Source organism: Manacus candei, unplaced genomic scaffold, assembly GCF_025592945.1.
Source record: "Manacus candei isolate 608988 ecotype Guabito, Panama unplaced genomic scaffold, ASM2559294v1 h1tg000057l, whole genome shotgun sequence".
In the NCBI taxonomy this organism is placed as follows: domain Eukaryota; kingdom Metazoa; phylum Chordata; class Aves; order Passeriformes; family Pipridae; genus Manacus; species Manacus candei.
The window spans coordinates 15,501,166-15,520,934 of NW_026138105.1; the positions used below are offsets into that span (position 1 = coordinate 15,501,166).

A 19,769-nucleotide genomic window follows, 5' to 3' on the forward strand; every position below is an offset into this window, starting at 1 on the left:
AGGAGGATGTTAAAAGGACACAACTGAACACTCTGGTGTTCATTTTTAACCTTGTTGCCTTACCTCCAGTAGCACAACCAAATGTAATTACAGCCAGCAGCAAAAGGAAAATCAAGATCACAGACTCAATCCTGATTAATATAAATAAATACGGAAAATATCGAAAGCATATGGGCACTGAGGAGCAGCATCTGGATCACGTCCTGCACTACAAGGCCCACCATATGCTGCCAGAGCCTGGTTCAAAGGGAAGCCTCGCTCCCTCCTCCTGATGTCTTTGGCTAGGTCACGAATCAGCTGCCTCCCAACATCTTGTGCCACTGGGCAGGTTTGCTTTTGAGTGATGAAGCCAGTTTGAGCTCAGCATGGGGAGAATCCCAGGCAGAAAATGGACAGATGGCTGGTCCTGGTTAAGCAGGCAGAGACTGAGAGGCAGCATTCCCCTCTGCCTTCTTCCAGGCCAATCCCTACACTGTGTCCTACACCAGCTGTATGTGTCTAAACCTCTTTACCTCCTGTTTCCTTAAGAAAATACTTCTTAATTTTTTTGACCTCCTGTGCTGACCTGCCAGCCCTGTAGGGAATGTTAATGAGCTGTTAACACTGCTTGGGATACAGCACTCAACCAGTTTGGGAGTTCTTTAGCCTCTTCCTTCCCAAGCCCCTGTTTTTTCATGCTTCCCTGGCCCTGACCAACCCCATCTGCCTGTGGATGTCTAGCATATGTTCTGTGCCTGGCAGTGCCCGGCAGGAAATGATGCCTTGCAGCTCTCTCGGTGTCTGGCACGCAATAAGGACAATTTAGATGGCAATCAAGGAACAGCACTGCTCCAGAGTGGGGTGGGGAGAGCAAGGAGGAGACAGCAATGACTGGTCCCAGAAGGAGATTTCCTGCTGTACTGCTACTGCAGTGAGGAGGGAGGGACAGACTGTCCTAGAGGGATGCAAAGCCAACACTGAGGGCTTAAAGTCCCAGGGAGCACTGAGGTCTGCCCTGCTGCACGACCCCCACGGGTGTCCCATGGGAGAGGTGTCTGCAATAACCAGCGGTGTCGCCGTGATCAGGGGGAGCAAAGACAAAAGCTCCTGCTCAGAGACACTCACAGTCTTCAAGGGATTGGGCCAGGGAAGCCCACTGGGACGTGGCTTGTCCCCTCCCAGGAGCAGAGTGTGCTCCAGGCTGGGGTTCCTGCTGACAGCAGCAGGATGGCAGGGATGGCAGCAGCTGTGGGGCCAGTGCTCCTCAGCCCCGGGCTGGGCTGGCACAGGAGCTCACCAGATGTCCAAGGAGTGCAGGGGGAGGAAGGACTCCTGTCCTGGGGACTGCAGTGTGGGCCCAGGGAATTGCTTTCTTCCTCTGGCTTTTGGCAATATTGAGGTTCACTTTTACACTGGACCTACCTACAGAGCCCATCCCAGGGCAGAACTGGGGTTTTGGGTCAGCCTTCCCTACCAGGAATGGCTTTCCACTTCAGATTACTCCAGTGTTGTCAAACTGGGCATTCAAAAGTGAGGAGTCAGGACTTAAGGTCACAAAGCTATTCTAAAAATAAATAAATAAATAAATAAATGAAAACATGAAAAAACAAAACCCCAACCCTTTTTAACCAATAGTCACAACTTTTCAAGTTTTAAATTCCTAGTTTTGCTCTAGGTCCAAAATTTTCTCTTCCACCTGGGATGAGGATCTGATGTTCACCTAGTTCTTGAATGCCAAGAACTGTGGCTTTAGGAAAAATACTGAGAAAATCCAAGTAGGACTGACATTTAGCCATGCCACTGTTTGGTTTTTATGACAATATTAATGCCAATGTAAGAAAACTTGTGATTCTTGCCTTATGCTGTGTGTTCAAGTGGTTTTAAATTTCACTAACATGGGAGGGCGTATTCTTATTTCATTGTCTTGCTTATATTAGAATTTGCTTCTAAAAAGAAAGGAGATGGACAAATAAGGATAGAAATGGAAACACTGAAAGCCTCAAAATGAATCATCCTTGTGTTATAAAAAACCCCCAAAACTCAAAAAACAAACAAACCAAAACCACCCCCCAAAAACAATGACCAAACAAACAAAGAGAAGCCACAACAAACAGCCCCACAACTGCTCAAAGCCTTAAGCAGCCAGAGCTAAAACCAGGAAGAAATCTCATATTGTGGACTTTTGAACCTTCAAACCATATCAAAGACATAGTGATAGGAGAAGGGGGAATGATTTCAAACTAAAAGAGGGGAAGTTTAGATGAGGTGTTGGGAGAAAATTCTTGACTCAGAGGCTGTCAAGAGAAGCTGTGGTTGCCCCATCCCTGGAAGTGTCCAAGGCCAGGTTGGACGGGGCTTGGAGCAACCTGGGCTAGTGGGAGGTGTCCCTGCCCATGGCAGGGAGCTGGAATAAGTTGATCTTTAAGGTCCCTTCCAGCCTAAAGCATTCCATGATACCATGAGATTCAGAGAGTACTGGACTTCAAAACACAGCTCCATGTTCTCCACAGCTCCACACTTAAACACTTAATTCTTTCTGGAGCAGAGCCTGTCTCCTCACTCCTGACAAATCTCTCACTCTGCAGAGTACTCCTGGAGCCTGCAGAACAACACCCATTGCTCTTCACAGGCAGAGTCACCTCCCTCACACTGTCATGCACAGCTCACCAGAGCGTCTGCACACACTCACCAGAGTTTTGTAAAGGAAAAAAGGAAAACCTCAGAGAGAGCCAACAAAAACAAAGCCTGGTGACAGAAGGTGGCTCACAGCTCAGTGCTGTGGAAATTAATCCCCTAGGAAGGGTAGTGCTAGAGCAGAGTTCAAAAATTTGACAGAAAAAGTTCACTGCTTTATCACACTCCCGTTCAGGGTGAGGTTTTCCACTCTTTGGATTGTTTCACAAAACATATTGTTTTCCTATTTTTGAAACAGGTACAAAAATAGCCAATTTCAATTTAACAGAAATAGTTGTTAGGAGAACATGTTTTAATATACTGGTATATCAAATATATCAACCTGATCTCCATTTCTTGCACAGATCAAGACTTTTGACAAATCTTGGTTTACATTAACTGAAAAAAGGGCCTATCCTAATTCTATCCTTAACATCTCATTAAAATACACTAAAAGCATAGGAAATGTTCCTAGGCCTAACCACTGCTAGCTGTAAAAAACTTATACAGACTTTTAAACAAAACACTTCAGATTAATTTTCCATCAAAAGTTAAGATTCATGTGGAAAACTAAAAGCATTATTGTGAACAATTAGGCTGAATGCACATAATCTTAACTGTGGCTGACGAGCACATATTTCCTTGGGTTTTTTTTTTATTATTTTATCAGAGAGTATCAGATAAATTTTGACACATTAACTTACCTAAACAAATGTGCCATTTACCTAAAGTTATTGAGTAACCTAGTTTGGACTTCATATACATAAGCAATTGGATAATGTTTGCAGCTTGGTCCCAGTGAAGGCACGGTGACATTTAAAGGCAGGAGAACTGAAGCAATAGTGACAGCACTGAAATGATTTGGAGGTCTGGTTATTATTTTCCCTTCTCCTGTAGACTTGTCATATAACCTTGTAGGAACAAAACATTAATCCTGTCTTAAAATCCAAATCCTAACTAATCTACCAAATAGAACACTTCAATAGCTAATTAAATGGACTTTCAGGCCCTCAGAAAGAAGAGGGTGCAGAAATGCATTAATGTTTGCAAATTCTAGATCGTGTTCTCAGGGCCCGACTCCCTGTGTTTCGATCCCCCACACTCCGGAGGTGGGAACCACTGCACACATCCAGTGCAGCAAAGAATTTCATCCTGAATGCACAAATGTACAAATCTGTGCCTGTCAAACAGAGGATTAGGAAAATAAGCATGTAATGGACTGGAAGGCAACAGAAGTTGGAAGGTGTCCACAGGAAACCTTGGTTCAGTAGGGGGATCAGTTCATGGCCATTCCCACCTATAAAACAGAGAGGCTTTGTCAGTGGAACTACATTTTCTGGTTGTTCAGGGAAGTGGGTCAAACAACAGCAGTCCTAGAGATTGTGCTCCAACATGAACTTCAGGAGTTTGATGTTTGCATGGAGTAACCATTGAGTAACAAAAAAAATATGAGGGGAAACACCCAAGCTCTTCCCAAACAAAGAAAAGAACTGATCAATTAAAGAACAAGAAATCTATTGTTAATAATGTTCTCCTGGGACATGGAAGATTTGTAGGTGACAACCACTTCTCACTCCAGGTAATAGGTGGCCCAAGAGGGAGGATGAGTGTGTGTGCAGAGAGCTCGACGTGTCTGTGACTCCGGGTGGGAGGAGTGGCTGGGCAGGAGCCAGCCCTGGATTCTCTCACACTGACAGGGAGAGCACACGTGTTCAGAAAGAAGAACGAGTGCCAGACATGCAGCTCCTCACTCCCATCAAACATAAGGTGTTTTATTTCTGCATCAGATGTTTCAAACACAATTGACTTCTATTAAGTTTCAATGTAAACCACTTTGCTTTCCTAATGTAGCATGAACTTTAACTGTGGCCATTTCAGAGACATTACATGGATACCATATTACCAAACAAAAGATACACGTTTGCTGTCTCTCAGAAAATCTTTTTTTTACCCCCTTCCTCTCTCACCATGTCAGAAACCCGAAATATTTTCATCTTTTCAGCTCTTTCTCATTTATATCCACACATATGTTATAGGAATTTTCCAAAATATTTATTACAAATATTATGCCTTGGTTAGTAGATAGCCAAAAGAGAGAGTTGGCATTGTTCTATTTTATAGGACACAAATAGAAAGGAATTGAAATAACGTGCTGACTAGAAGGTATTTAGTGGTCAATGGTAAGTATTTCGTGGACACCAAGAAGGGGAATTTCCCTTCCATCCTGAAGTCAGATAGTCAAGTGCTATTTGCAGAGGGCAGTGCAGTTGTGTTAAAATACTTCTGGCAGAAAACTCATTGTTCTGCATTCACAATTACTGGAATATGCATCACACTGAATTACTGATCAAAAGGCAGGACAGTATGAAAGATTTCATTTAATCAGGTGATGAGAAAGGCTGCTGAGTAGTTGGCTACTTCTGGCTCACAGGCTAAAATTTGATCACAGGTTTTCTAACAGCAAATTAAAGGTAAAGCCAAGGAAAAGTCAGAAATTTCAGCTGGCAAGAGTTCACGGGACTCCTTTTGATTCATAGGCAACTCTGTGCAGCCTGAGTTCCAGGTTTGCAACTCAAACCTTACAAGCAAAAACTGAATGCCTTGTTTCATGTCAAGAAAAAAGCACAGTACATTCCTTATGAGGGGACCAGTGATGGTAATCTCAGGCCAAGCTCTGCAGTTTTGCAGGTTGCATTTTGCCTGTTTTTTGGTCCAGCTAATCCCATTCCTTCATTAAATAACCAGAAACAGATCTATAATAAACTTCTACAAGGCCCCTTCTTAAGAAAACTGAAGGGGTAGAGAAGCAGCCAAGAACCCCAAAACCTCATCCTGTTATTCAAACTGTTATTCCATCTTCCAGAAAATTCCCATCCTTTCCTTCACAGCAGAGCCCCCAGGCTGTGCCACCATCCCGTGGGAGGGGGTGGCTGCAGGGGCACTCAGGCTGGTTTGGGCTGGGCTGGGCTGGGCTGGTTTCTCCAAGCTGTGCCTCCGTGTCCTGCCTGCTTCCAAGCTTGGAAGCACAGACAAGCACACCTACCCACACCAGCAACAATCCTACAATTCAATTATTTCTCAGCCTGAGTTGCCAGAACCTTTTCAAGGATTTCCAAATTGCCTGATTGATCCAGAACCAACCAAAAAGAAAAGCTGTAGCTTCTCCATCCCTGGAAGTTTTCAAGGCCAGATTGGACGGGGCTTTGAGCAACCTGATCTAGTGGAAGGTGACCCTGCCCATGGCAGGGTGGTTGAATCAAGATGATCTTTAAGGTCCCTTCCAACCTGAGCCATTCTTATGATTCTATTAAAAAGCAGCCTGAAGCTATCCAGGAGCAAACAAGACCTCTGGAATAGTATTTACAGCCTCTTAAGAGAAAGCAAGAGCTGCCAATGGGATACACGTGACATGCTCTTGCCCTCTGAACTGGGCTCTCCCAAGGCAGCCCATCTCCCAGCAGAGCAGGATAACGATGCCCTGTCCCAGGAGTCTGCACCAGCTGCAAGAGCAAACAGCAGTGAACCCACTGTGCACAATGGATGAAGTGTGAAATTAGTTCTGTCATCTCCACACACACCACAGTGAATCAGGCCCTCCTGAGGGGTTCAGCAGATCGAAATCTCCAGTTGTTCAGTTTGAGACCAAGGCAGGAGCACACAGGGCCCTGCCCCACTGCCCTCCATGGGCTCAGCGGCCCAAACAAAAACGAGGCGGAACAATTCCATTGGGAGAGGAGATGGAGACGTGGGGGATGGAAAGAAATGACCACTTCACCTTGTGCTGCTTTCAGTGGATTCTAATTAGGAATCTGGCAGTGCCACCCAGCAGCGGGGAGCCCACATTATTAACGCTGGCATCGACAGCAGCCCGACTGCAATCTGTGGGAGCGGCTGCCCAGCTGGCACTGCCTCCCCTCGCTCTTGGCCCCAGCACCACAACAGATGTCTGAAGGGTTGGTGTTTCTTTCCCAAGCCCTACCCCCGCTTTGCATGACCCTATGCCAGAGATTACATGTACAAGTGCCAAGGTAAAGGCCCTTAACGGGTCAAAGAAACATCCTTAAGAGGATATTTCTTCTAAACATTTCTACTTTTAAACGGTACCTCGAGGCTGTGAATGAGCACGGTCTTGTGGGGGACACGGGGAAATGTATAACCATTCAGCTGTAATTACAGTAATCTAGTATAGTCAGTGCGAAAAAACAATGGCCTTTCCTCTCTTGTTATTCTGAATCATTTGTAGATGTTCATGTTTTAATCATATTTTCCACATGAATCGATATGAGAGAAAGAACGACAGAGAGATAATTGTGTGCGCTGAACAAATATTCCACCTAACTGAGGTTGTGCTGGGAAGGGCTGCTGGTAATTAATGAAGTACTGCCACACACTTGTCAAGTACCAGCAGCTCTTTAAGGGCAAGCCATCATTTCTGATTGGGAGCTCACTGAAATTTAACGAAATTGGAAAGAAAATAATGAAGTTTTGTGCCATCTCCTTCCCCACCAGCTTCCAAGGAGCGAGCAAAGGAGGTTTGCACATGGAATGTAAAGGTGCCTGGTGTCTGCTTGTGCTGGGAATGCAAAGCACAGCCTTGGCTCACTCAGAGTGTGAGCAAGGTGCACAATCTTCCCAAAGAGATGTGCAACTAAAGGAAAGTGTTACAATTGTGTGGTTGAAACACTAAATGTTTATTTTGACTCATTTCTCTCTCTCTCTCTCTTTTTTCACACCAAGGAAAATCACCAAGGTGCTGAGTGGGATTTTTTAGGGTCCATGACTGAACAGTATCTTTCCAAGACCTTCATTAGTTACAGACCTGAGTGGGAGGAAAAAACACAAGCCACAACCCCCCCCTCAAAAACCAAAATGAAAACAAAACCCAACAACAACAAAAAAAAATTCAAATTCTTCCTTTCATATGGACACTAAAGGAAAGCAGAAAAGCCACACTATGATCTCCCAAGCTCCCAAACAGCACCCCAAGCCCTGGGCTTCCCAATCCTTTTCTGTTAAACTCAACTCCCAGCATTCAAATGAGTGTTATAATCACTGCAGCACAGTGACATCAACTTGAATTATAACACACCACCAGCTCAGTGTGCCAAAAGCACTTCCATCTCTCTTTCCACACCAGCTCTCTGATTTCTCAGCTTTTAAATACCCTCTTGTTCTTTCTACGCACTCATTGTGCAACACAATTTATTTCTGCGACACCTCGTTAGAGCAGGGAAGTGTGAGAGGAGGTGGGGACAGCAGACACCAGAGGTGTGAATGGGTGGTAACAAACTGAGTGCTACAGTGAGCCACCAGTCAACACCTCCAGGTTTCAAAAGAAGGGGAAAAGGCAGGAAAGAGGAAGAAATATATTTTCATGTGCTTTATAACTTCCATGAATATTAGGGAGCTCTTGTGCCAAGGCAGACGCTGCATTACAGAGGCACAACACGCTTCAGTGAGGCACAAAACCAGACCTGTACGTGTGCCAATATCAGCACTCCACCCTCTATCCTTTACAGTCTCTTTATCTCTCTTTATCTCACTTCTTTTTGCAAAGCCTATTCCTCCACAAGAAGGAAATAAATTGTTTAAAAGGGAAGGAAGAGCCCCCACCATCTCACACAGGGATCGAAAACAGCATTCCCAGGCACAAGATAAAGACACTAAAAGCCATAGGGAAAACCTTTTATATTTTTATATTCATAAGTTTTTGAAGGAAATTTTTTAGCATTATTTTTCCACCCAAAATGTTCAGTAGCAACATTAATTTTATTGGGGGTTGGGGTGAGATTTGAAGGGCCTCAAATCCTCTCTTGCCAATCATTTAAAAACCATTCAGGGAGAAAATGTAGCTTAATACAGAGGCTACAGATTCAGTGAAATGTTTGTACAGAAACAGTGCACCACTAACCATCATTTGTGTGGGTGTGATGAAACTCTACTCTGAGTAACTTCAGTGAGACTACAGCTTCATCCTTCCACCCCTCCAAAAACAGGGAAGGAAAACATGCAATGGATGAGGAAAGCAGACTGGGGAAGGGGGGGGAAGGAAGGGGGAAAAAACCCAGCTCAGTATTATTCATTATATTAAACAAATATCACCCAAACAGTCAATGTTAGATCTCATATTCTGCCACCTTAACCCTTCACTGCTTTTCAGGCTGGGCAAACGCTGCCCCTGCTGAGGCTGAACCCCAGTTCCACACCGCGCCCAAGCTCTGGCACAAGGGGCAAAAGCAACGGAAAGAAGCCAGAAAAGAGGCTTTAGCTGTGGATCAGGTCCTCAGTCCTGAGCCAAACTGACCTGCAGTCTGTGGGCTGAGTGCAGGGACACAGGCTGGGAGGAAAACAAGAAAATAACTATACAGTGATGGAGCATCCCCAGGCAAAGAATGAGCCCATAAAATACCCTGCCCCTTCCACACATGCCCTGGTACCCACAGCCCCTGCCCAGAGCTGCTGCAGCAGGGCAAGGGTGCCTTGGCAGTAAATGAACAGTTAAGGATAAAACCTATTGTGCAAGAGACTCCTTAAGGAATAGCACTATGGGACACAAGGAGAAAGAGAGGAATTCATGGATTGGCAGCCTTTTCCTAAAGACTAACATTCCTCTTCTCTAACTGAATGACCCCATCCTTTCCAAGGAGGTCTTGGTGAGCTTTAGGGGGTCATAACTCACCCCCAAGTATGTGAATTAGAATTACATTTGGTACTTAATGCAAGTTTAGAGCCACAGAAGCAAATATTTTCTTCGCTTTGGACTTAGTACAGATCACATGCCTGTTCTGAAATTAGGACAGTTCAAAGCAACTGGAGTTGATGGTTTCAGATGGTCTGTGCAGTAACAGCCAGTCTGTGAATCACATGCTCTCCTGTGCAATAAAACCATAGATGGGCTCAGGAATAATCCAAGCCTTGAGTTGGCAGCACTGCCATTTTCTTTCTTGGGGACAGAATTTCACTTTAAGTCCTTATCTGGATATAAGCCAAATTAATATCATATCAGATTCTGAACACAGATTGGGGACCATCATGCAGGGGACTCTTTCACACTGGGCACATGAAAATTCAGTATAAGGACTAATACTTTTTTCCCCTTTTCTAATGGGAAAAAATACATAAATACTTATATATTATTATGACATAATTCAATGAAGGTATCAATCATGATACCTGATTCTTACAAAGTCATGAAAGCCACAGTTTATGTGTACAGTCCAAGTCACCCTGGTCATGATTCCCTCATAACACACATCCACGAGGAGGGAGAGGCACGAGCATTAGCCATGAAACCCTGCGACAAGTGCCCAGAGACAAGAGATCTCATCCCATTCTGGGAGATGAAAAGCATCTTAGAAGACACAGCAGAAACAGGATGGATGAGAGAGAAACAAGGGAAAATGTATTAAATGGGGCATTATGTTTATACTCAGTTTGAAAAACACACATCTCCTGTAAGATCAGGAGAAACTGCATCCAGTATTTACTAAAACCAAGGCCTCGATTCCCTAACAGATTTACTTCCTGGGATAGTCTCCTTTATGAAAATGTCTACAGTTGTATCTATTTAGTTTAGCCTTACTGTTGTCTACTGTCATCATTCAACTGCTTTATAAGTGGGTCACTCTCAGGAGACAGCAGAAAACACATTTCCCACTGACAGAGCCCCAGAGGGAATCCCTTGCCTCTGTTTGCACATTAGCAGTTTACTGCAATCACTACAGAACATTTTCATTTTCTGTGCACATTCTCCTTTCCTGCTATAGGGGCTTCCTGCCCAGCCCTGGTGTCCCAGTGGTGCAGGGCCACGAGCTTTGCTCACTGCTGGGCCTTCAGCAGGTATTTCTTTTGAAATGTGGGAATCCTTCCTTTCCAACTGGGCCGCCATCCAGTCTGTACAGAACACACCTTACTGAGCAGGTGCTTCCCATTGGGCACAGCTGCCCAGAAATGCACAGGCTGGTACATTTGGGTACAAACCTTGCCAGCACAGCCTCCTCACCACGGTTCCACCCTTACCTAGTGCTGCAAAAATGAACAGAGCTCTTCCCAGAGCATCACAGTTCCTGTGGTAGCCAGAAGTGGTTATGACTGAGATGTGCATGAACAAAAAATAAACAAATCCGCTACATTCAAAATAAATAGGAGCCAAGTCCTGTTTTCAAACAGGCTATCCTGGCAACAGATTATGGATGCCTTCCCTACCTAGCATTCAGTCTTACAAGAGCAGCATATAATTTAACATACACATGCAATATGACTCCTTTTCAAAGTCTGATCATTAAGAATGTCTGAGCAGAGGAGGAAATCTGTGCATACAGTTCTTTGTACCTGCAAACTGGGCAACAATCAGTTCCAAGTCAGCCCTTGATGGCTTGTGCACGAGGACACCTCTTGGAGTGCCAACAATGCCTCAGGAAATTCCAGCCAAGTACAACTGGAAGCAACGCTGAGGCTCTTGCACATCCCCTCCCTGACATGTTGGCACGTTCATTTCTGACTGAGCCAACACCACCTCACCCATTTACAGCACAACCAGATTTTGGTACTTGCAAAGATGACAGTGTTGAATCTGTGTAGTGTCAGGATTCCAGAAGCCCTGTTCACACATGTCACATGCAATTGTCCTTCTGCAAGGAGCAGTAACAGCTGCAGTAACAGCAGCACTTGGTGCTGCCTGGGAGTGCAGAACAGGCGGGAAGAGGGACCAGGTGGATTTGTAGATGACTTAACTTTAAAAATAACATTTAAAAAAATATAACAATAATTAAAAAATCTTTTTCCTGGCCCAGCCTCAGCACTGCTGGAATGTCTTATTTACTCACACAGAGAGGAGGGGGCTGTGGGGACGGAGTTTCTCTCAGTCACTTCCTTACTCCGTTGGCCTGGCTGAGGAACTGAACCACAGTCAATTAAAACTTGTAGTGTGGCTGTTTGGGGTGTTTTCTCCTCCCCCTCCTTTTTCCTTCTCTTCTCAATCCAAGGTTCAAACAGGAAAGTAGCACTGCTTTCCCCTGAAGCCAGGGTGCTTTGAGAAACATCTCAACTGGCTTTGGAAATCATATTTCCAGGATCTGGGAACGCTTTCCAAAAAGTGCTCTGGCCCACCCACATCCAAACAGCAAAGGCTCTGGAGGAGTCCTTGCCAGCCCCAGCCTCTTGCAGGACACATGTGGGTGTGGGCCTCTGAGTTTTGGACACTTGCTGAAAAAAAAATATAAAATAAAAAAGAAATAGAAAGGGAACTTCAAAGGAAAGGAGCAGAAGCACTTCAGAAATTAATCACGCCCGGTGGAAAAGATGATTAGTGGTTTCTTGTGCTCTGTTTTTAAAGCTATTGATCTTGGACACAGGAAGGAGCTTTCATATTCTCCACAAGCCACAGATGGTCAAAAGGGTCCTGAGAGGAAGAGACAAAAAGAAACCACAAGGGAACTCCAGAGAGTACCAGAACTCAAGGTGTGTTCCAGCGACCCCCTGAAAAGGATGCACTGGAAAACTGGACACAGCAGCAGCAGCTTTTGCTGGTTTTCCTTTCCCTCAGTTTCCTCACACCACTCTCTAAGATGTCTGTCTTTGGAACAGGTAAGCTCTAAAAGCAGTTTTCCAACACATCAAATACACTACACCAGAAACACCAAATAAAATAATTTGCCAAGGCTTTGAAAATTATTTGCCACAGCTTTGGTGCTGTTTTCAGATCTACAGACTGTAACTACATGGCTCACAAGTAGTAGGGTTGAGACAGAAACTGTAAGACAAAAACAACAAGGCCTTTCATCTAAACCAACTGTTTGATGATTGAAAGTAATGGAATATCTCTCTCTCTCTGGCCAATTTTGTGGACTTTCTGCCAACTGAATTTTCCACACAACAGGCAATTATTTCAGAAAGCACAAACTATAATCCCTAAATTGCCTCCCATATAGTCTTGTGCAGGGTCAAGCTTTCTTCTGGGCAGCACTGTCCGTTCTCATCTCCAGTCAAAATACAATCAGATGTAGGAAATAACCAACATTTCTCCATAGCTAAGATGATACGTAGTCTTGCTTGTATTATAGAAAAACACATATATTTTAATGAACTTATTGAGAGAACTTGAAATTACATTAGGTAATAAAATCAGGACAAAGTAAATAGGACAAAATTTCCCACCCAGGAGGTGGTGATGGTTACTCACTACAAATCTCTGGAGTGGGACCTACTGAGCTTCCCAGTGTGGCAGGAGGAGGTGGAATCAGGCTGTTCAGAGCTCCTGCTTCTCACATCATTTTCAAATCCAGGTACTGGCCATTCTTCATCCTGAAATGTGTGAAAGCTTTTGTTTTAATCCCTGTGTACTAGCACACCCTCACTGGCCAAAATGAAAACTCAGGCAATGACATTTGTCTGTCTTCTATTTGTCTTAAATCACCTCAGCTTTACGGACTCAGTTCCCTTGGGACAATGAGCAACAACTGCAATGGCACAAGGACAAGGATGGAGCAGAGAGTAGCAAAGAGCAGGTGAGTGGGCGAGGAGGGAAAACGGGGCTTGTTTAGCTTGGCAAATGTTCTCCCAACTCTGACTTCAGGAAGGAAGGTACAGGCTCCAAAATGCCTTCACGGAAAATAAAGCACATTTAAACTGCAAGCAAAGAACAGCTCCTCTGATCAGAACTCTCTGAAATCAATTCAAATAGCTGAGGCAACATGGGAGCTCTTGATGACTGTGTTAACATTTTGACATTTCTTTGCACAGTCACTGGAACTACATTATCAGCAAGGATCTAACAGCCTTATGCTCCTCTGTGGAACAGCGTAGAAGGAGAGTGGCAAGTAAAATAAAATATAATCACAGTAGATGTTTTGCTCTCCTTCTGACAATAGTCTTCTTCCCAGAAGAATATGCCCCCAAGAAAGAACTTTGAGAAAACCAAAAAATTCAGACAGCTACTGAATTTCTTTTCAATATAAATAAGCAAATTAAAGAAAGCCATTTGTATTTCATCCTACTGTTTTTTTCAGAGGCACTTCTTCCCATTACCAGTACCAAGGAAAACAAGAAAAAGAAATCAATAGCCAGAACACATCACCTGCAAAGTTCTTCAGTTGTTTGGGAGCAGAGAGGGAAAAGGGAGAATGGAGAAATGCAAAAGTTCCAGTCACCTCAAAGCACAGAACAAGCACAATGAAACACAGGGTACCAGAGGGCAGGGTGGCCCAAAGTCTCCTCTGGGGAACAGCAGGGAACTGCCCTGCAATGGATCCAAGGTGCTCAGAGACACTGGGCTGCAGCAACCAAAACCCATGTCCCTAATCACTACATGCATGGCTGGAAGGAGCAAGCATCTAATTCTGACACCAAGCAGAGCTGTGAAAAGTGTTTCTCATCAGACAGTGAAATGAATAACATTTGGTTATGTCACTGTAAAAGGTGATAATGCAGGAATAAAAAAAAACCAAAGGCCAAAGGAATGTTTGCAGGCAGAGCAGGGCTGTCTGCAGTGAGAGCAGGAACTGGGGCACTGGAGTCTGCTCCTGGCACTGCCATCAGCCCATGGTAGCACACGGGGCTGAACAGCTCCCTCAGGGCACTCACTGTCACCCAGGCAGTGCCACCACAGCCCATCACCGGGCACTGTGCCCCTCAGGGAAGGACCAGCTGCAGGGAGGGACTGGGACCTTCACCAGTGCCACAGAGGGTGTAAGGATTTATCATTGTTCAAGCACAGACTCTGAACAGAGAGGCAATTTAAACACCTTTTCAAGGATTCAGTTGTTGTTTAAGATTTGTAATCTTTTAGGGTTTAAAATCCTCTTATTAAGAAATTATTACTTCTCTTATTAACATGAAGGTGTCTAAATTTTCTTTTAAGTGGCAAAGGAAGTCCCACTATCACAATTTTCAGTGTTACAGAATTAATTCAAACTGAGTGATCTTTGCACTGTATTCCTTTGCCACATGCTTGGAAATGTTCAGGGGAGGTGCCTGTTTCTCTGCTTCCAGAAATGTTTTTTTCATCCTGGAATCTTTTGGATTTCTATACTTCTATAAAAGACACAACAGCAAACCAGCTCACAATATTTTCCACACAAGATGCAAACTAACAATTCAATGAACCATTTTCCCCCTGCCCATTCAATCCAAGATCATGAGAGACCTCTCTACTACAGCTGACATTTCTTTTTTTTTTGACACTGGACTGGTCTGTTTGGACTGATTTTCTGCAATTGCTGTTCAAAGCACTCTTCTTCTGGTTTTGCTCTCTATGGAACTATGTAAACTGCTGTTATTTACACATTAATTACACGGAGTTGCACTGTTAACTCTAGCCCAGAGTTCACAAGAGCCTCAATCCTGCTGTCAGGTCCTCGGTGTTGATTCATTATCTCAGCCCAATGTGGCTTCCCAGGAAGTCAAGCAGAGTGATCCAGTTGCCTGAACAGGAATAAAGTTCTCATCAGTGAGACAGGAATGCTGGTGTGGGACCAATGAGTAACTCTCAGGAGAGGAACAGCCCTGAGTGGGTACTCCAGCCTCTTCATTTTCCTTGATCACAGCACTTTTGGTAAAGTATCTCTCAGTGAAGGCTGGAGACAATTAATTACGAAGCCCCTGGAGTGTGAACAACAGTATTACTGTCATTGGAAGCTGAGCTTTATTAATCTCTCCAATTTCTGTTAGGCAAGGTTACATAAACCATGTGCTTTTATATTATACATATTTGCTTTGGGTCTTTCTTCTGCAGGGGAATAAAACTTAAATGTAGAGGGACCCTTTTGCAACATTTAAAACTCAGCAGTTAAATATCACTTTACTAATAACTTACCCCATTTTGCCATCTGAGCAAGCACTTCAAAAGGTTTAGATAGGCTGCAGTGTAGGAATCAAAGAAGAAATATTGGGTCATTTTCCACAAGATTCTAATTTCCTTTTGAAGCCCAGTAGGCATTACCAAACTGATGACAATAGATGCTATAAAGAGTTTGATGTTTAAAGTATCTACACTGAAAAAGGCAGAAAACAAAAAGAGACCTTTAGTCTGGATGTCTTGGCTTTTCATATGGGTGGTTGACAAGCTGGGCTATAGGGGAAACCATAATGTGCCAAGCACACGGAGCCTGGAGCCAAGAAAGGGATAATTTCAGGCAAGACCCAGTCCCTAAAGCCAAAACCACTGGCCTGAAAGCTTTTCTCAGAAGGTTTGCTGTTCCCATCACTGCTGGGATGAATTTTAACTCGTTATTGATCAAGGGAATTTTAAAATCAATTTTAATTAAATGAAAGATTTCTATCATGGCTTGTTCTGTGTGGAAGTCACACAGACGACATATAAATATATGGAGGCAGATCATGCAGAGTAGATTTGTAGCAGTTAGGTCCTAACCATGTGAGAAAGAAGCCAAAGTTACATTTGAAAGCAAATTTGTTGTAGTGAATTATCTACAATACTTGTCTATTCCCTCCCTATTTTTGCTTTTGCTATTGAAATTTAGTCAGGACCCGCACTTTTTTTTTCTACCAAAGGAAGTATTTTCATTAAGTTCCCTCTCAGATCCCAAAATGACTGAAAAAGGGATCAGGGTGCCTACTACATGTTAACCACTGAAAGCCATGGTTTGCTCAGCTGGCCACGAGCAGCCAAGTCTGAGCAAGGTGAGGAGAGGAGCCAGTCCCTCAGCTGAGACCCACCTTCCACACACAACACTTCTGCTTTCAGATCTCAGATCACTCTATTGCCAGGGCAGGCAGGTCATTGGATCTGCTGTGCAAGACAGAAAGGATGGAAGCAACAAAATCAACTGTCTAATGAAAAGGCTGATCAACAGCTCCAGGTGAACAGCAGTTCCAAGCAAACCACTCCTTGTTGCACTGGAGGGCCTGGGCAGGCAGGTCCCACCTTTGCTCCCCACTCCCTAAGGTAGACTGGGGACTATCCTTGGGATGCCTGAGTTTCCTCAGCTTCCTCCACAGAGGAGAACAAGGTTTTTGTCTCGTTCCAGGTGCCATTGCCTGTCTGCCAGGCTCTGAAGGAGCTCCACAAAGGTTGATGGACCTCAGGCCCTGTGCAAAGCTTACAGCCCTGTGCAAAGCTCAAAAAGAGCAAACCTGCATCTTTCAACACCTGCTTACTATTAAGAGTCCAGCTGCTCATCCTCTGCCTCAGGCAGGTCCTCACACCGCTGGGGCCAAGGCACGAGTTCAACCCTCGAGCTCCAGCCTGGGTTCAACTGAGGCCACAAAGCAAATCCATGGCAGGTGAGTTCATCCTACACAGACAGTGCTGTACAGGCTCCTGAGACTCCTGTAACATTGACCACTAACACAGGGCTCTGTATGTACTGCAGGCTTTACAATTATTAATTCATTAGCATTAATTCATCAGTCACCACACTGAGCCCCCAAGTAGCACAGTCTTATTCCGTTTCTTTGTGTGAGAAATCAAAGGCCCAAAGGGTTAAGTGACTTGCCAAAGGTCAGTGAGAAAAATCAATGGAAAAATTGGAATTAGAACGTAAAAATACCCAATTCCTCGCTTTGTGTTTAATTCACTTTACCTCACCTAATCAAAGGCAACAAGTAAAATAAGCAAGATCCCACAAGACTCCTCATAGCCAGAAGAGCCTTTTTCAGCTGCAAGGTCTCTACCAAGCCCAGTTAGAATCTACAAGGCTCCATTGTGTTTTCAAATACAATGCACACTGCAGTAAATAGGTTATTTTACAACCCTGGCCCAGTTTTCAAAGTGGCCTCAATCAGCGTTGTGCAAAACATTCATGTCCAACCACAAAATTACAATCAGTCTTTGTTTGAGTCCAGGCCGTGTCCCTGGCCAGAGCTGGTTAGTCCCAGCTCGCAGGGTCTGTGAACTGTTAGTCAAAGGTTTTTGCAACATTTTTGCCCTGCCTGGATTTCTCTGAATATTTATAGGCTGCTGTTCTCCAGTGACTTTCATGTTCAAACTGTGTTGGCTGGCGGGGGTGGAAAGGGGTGTAAATAACGGGCAGAGTCACATGTTTTCCACCAGCCCCACTTGTTTGGCTTCCAGGAAGAGACACGTGTTGCAAGAAAACAACTGCAAGGCTTGACTGTGGGACATTTAAATTAGTCTAAAAGTATTTCTACACACTTGAATGTTTTCAAACATCCAGCTGTTGTGAAATAACAGTTTAATGTTTGGATATTAAAGCAGACCTGTGGAACTAAAATTTGTAGTGTTGCTCATTGTTTTAGGAGTGGGGATGAAAAATATTACTTCAAAAACTCTTGATGAAGACTATGAAGTATCAGCAAAAGGAATTAGCCTGAAAAATCTGTACCATGATTTATCCTGCAATCAAAGCATCCCAAAGCAGGATCCACAAAGTTTAGTCACTGCTGTGTGGAAGCTCAGACAGTGTGGATGAGATCAGTGGAGAATGTTGAGCACATGGTGGTTACTGTCACTGGGACTTACGTAACACCAAACACTGTGAGGAAATCAGAAAAGCATGTGGATGTCCAAAACACTTCGTGTGCTGTGCACAAGGCACAAACAAGCCCTTACATCACACCCATCTCCTGCTCCCTGGCCTCTCACCGTGGCATGCTCTGGGTACAATGGAAGGGTCACAAGTTTCTTGCAGGGTCACTTTAGTTCTGAGATGATGGGGAGGTGTCTCAGTCCTGAGGAACCCCAGCTCCCCAGAGAGGTGAGTCTGACATCCTCTGTACACGGGTCCTCACCCAAATGTCTGTATATCCAACCTTGGCTGTCAGACAATTTACTGCTTAAAACACAAACACAAAGCCCATTTTGTACAGGAGAGAAATCAGCTGATGGCACAATCCAGAGCTGCTTTAGGAAATCAGGCACTTGTGGGTTGCATCTGTTCAAAACATTCCCAACAAGGTCTAAAAAAGGAAATATCATCCTTTCTTGTGCTGATGGCAAGATATTCTTTATTCCAAAAATCTGATGAAACAGAAGTCTGTCCATATGGATGACAACTCATCCTAACTGGAGATGTCTGCAAAACTCAAGTGGCAACTGCTGAAACCATATAAGCTGAGTGTTGAAAAGACAGAGCTAAGAAGCAAAAGGGAGGAGAGGACAGCACATGGACATCTCATGGACACTACCTACAGTGTCAGTACTCAAAAGCTGAACCTCACCAGTAACACAGAAGTTTGACATTGACCCAAGGCCTTTGGAAAATACCCAAATCTCAGAGGACTGCATGGGGAGATGCTTCCTCTGAGCGTAGCTTTACTCCAAGATATTTCCAGTAATTATTGTCTCCCACCAGGGCAAAAATACTAGAATTGTCTGGTTTAGGGTATTTTTGTACTTTTATATAAATCTGTTTCAAAATCTAAAGTGTAAAGGTCACAAGAGGACACAAGACAAAGAAAGAGTGAGAAATGGACAACTGAGTTGGGTTTGCTTGGCTTAGTTTCTTTTCTTTCCCAAAAGTTTTGTTACTTTAGGTATAACTGTTGTGCAGCAGGGAGATGGATTTCCAAAGCTTACTCTTTGCCTGCTACTGCTAAAGTGAGCTGGATAATTGTATTATCGGTTCACAGAAATGTTCCATTAATGCAGACTATATTTTGTTTTCCCCTGGCAATTTTGAACAGACTGTTTGTCCCTACAGCTTTTCAGTTTTGACTGAAAAGAGAAGTCTTTGTGTTTTGTAGCTATGATGAAAAGACAACATTTTCTATGGAAACTACTCTTTTTTTTTCTTTTGACAAGATCGCTTCTTTAGTAAAAAATTAAATTTTCCATAAAAAACTCACAGGAGATCAAAAGTCTTTCATTGTTTCTAGCTCTTTGCTAATGCACTTTTAAGTGTATGAGACAGGGAAGGATCTTTCCAGTTGTTGTCCTGTTCTGTCCATCCTTCCTGTATGTGAACAGAAGAGGGTTTCACATTCATTAAAACTGCAACACAGCCTGGCTGAAACATGAGCTGTGTTGCATATAGAATAAAACCCAGTTACATTACTATGACCTTTCATGATTATCTTGTACTCTGTCACAAGTTAAATGAGGTCATTACTGATGTTACTGGCACTCCTCTTCCTTGGCCCTTGACTTCAAAGACTAATGGGCCCCTTTTGTCACTGAGTTCTTGTCAAAATGTTCAGTC

General features: G+C 43.9%; 1 long non-coding RNA gene across 1 annotated transcript in view; it reads right to left on the minus strand.

Annotated features, from left to right (window-relative positions):
* The window catches only part of LOC127477981 (uncharacterized), a 295,990-nt gene that overhangs the window by 101,994 nt on the left and 174,227 nt on the right, over positions 1-19,769 (minus strand). Inside the window, exon 4 of the long non-coding RNA XR_007907086.1 lies at positions 12,833-12,954. This is a non-coding gene — a long non-coding RNA (uncharacterized LOC127477981). The remainder of the gene's footprint in view (positions 1-12,832; positions 12,955-19,769) is intronic.